Raw genomic sequence first — 1,595 nt, 5'->3', positions numbered from 1 at the left:
AATTGTCGGCTTTAAATGTCTATTTGTCAGCGTGCGGCTCGGGGGCGCATGAGGCGAATCGCCAATGAGGGGGAGCCCGGGCGGCGTGGGGGGCCAGCCAGGCCTCACGCGTGGATGCCGGCCGCCACCTCGGCCCGGCACGGCCTGCGCGGGGGAGCTGGGCCTCGCTGGGGCCAGGGCAGTGTGGGGTCCCCCCCAGCAGCAGGGGACCTCTGGGCAGGCAGGGGCACCCCAAGTCCCGGGTGGGGTGCCCCGTGGTGCCGGCGCCCCCATCCACCTGCCCTGCTCTTTCCCCGCTCTCCTAATTGCCGGCAGGACAGGATGGATGTCTCCGGCCGACGCCTCCTGCATGCTGAATAGCTGCCGCGTGTCCAGAGCCGGCGCGGCCGCCCCGCAGAGATCCATCTCGCTGCTGTGGCAGGCCCGTGATGGACGGCCGCGCTGCCATTTCGCAGGCGAGGGGCCGCTGGGGTTGGGATGGATCCGGCCGTCCCCCTGGGGACGTGGCGGCCTGAGGATCCTGCCCTGGTACCGGGGGGGGCGATGCCCTGGCGGGGGGGGAGCTTGAAACGCAGCAGGATGCGGCCTGTGGCAGCCCTGCTTCTACCCACTAGGGAGCCCTGCCCCCGGTGCCCCCCCCGTGCGGCGCCGTGCAGGCAGCTGTCTGTCACCGCCGCGATGCTTCAATATTTCATTAAGCCGCAGCGAGGGGACCTGCGGCCAAGGGGGGAATCTCCTCCTTCCCCCCCCAGCTCTGCCTCGGGGGGGGGGATAGGGGGAACAGGAGCTGAGGACTCTTCCTGAGGCAACTGCCCAGGACTGGTGGGCACATGGGGGACAGGGTCCGAAATAGCCCCGGGGGGGGCGTTCATTACCCAGGATTGGGGCCCACTGCACACCTGGCCCTTGTGAGGCCCCCGGGGGGTGACGGGCCGCGTGCGCCGGACCCCCGCCCAGCGGAGCAGGGACTGGGACCAGCCCTGGAGCCTCCCTGCCAGCCTCCCACGTCCAGGGGGCTGCCCTGGGGGGCACATCCAGCCTGGACCAGCTGCAGCCAGCTCTGGGGGGCTGCAGCCCCCCATCACCCTGGCCCGCCATGCCTGGTGCCCCTGCATGGCACGGGGGTGCGGGGAGGGGCCGTCGGCTCCCCTGGGGCCTGGCTCTCAGCTCTCCCCCTGCTCCCTCCAGGTGAGCGACAGGTGAAATTACCCGCGGCGCATCGGCAGCAGATGCCCCTGGCAGGGAAGGAGGGGTATGGGGGGGCATGGGCAGTGAAAGCCCCCGGAGCCAGCCGGGACCTGCCCCCTGCCCTAGGGCAGCCGGGTGGGGGCACTGGGGGGCTCCCAGGCAGGACCACTGGCGGGGGTGGGGTTCAGCTAATTTACCCCCCAGGCCAGCCCGGCAGGGGCAAGGCGGTGCGGCTGCGGGGGGCTTCCAGCAGGGGGCTGCCCCACTCCGTGCAGCTGGGGTGGGGAGCGGGGCCGCGCCCCCGAGCTGGGGCAGGGTCCCCCCGTGTCCCGGCCCGGCCCCTCCCCCCGTGACCCTGGACACGCGCGAGCAGTGGGCCCATGGGCGTCGCAGCGGGGAGAGCGGGC

The sequence above is a fragment of the Gavialis gangeticus genome, unplaced genomic scaffold (assembly GCF_001723915.1).
Source record: "Gavialis gangeticus isolate Ggan-Ray unplaced genomic scaffold, GavGan_comp1, whole genome shotgun sequence".
Classification (NCBI taxonomy): Eukaryota; Metazoa; Chordata; order Crocodylia; family Gavialidae; genus Gavialis; species Gavialis gangeticus.
Note: the sequence above shows the minus strand (reverse complement) of the source record.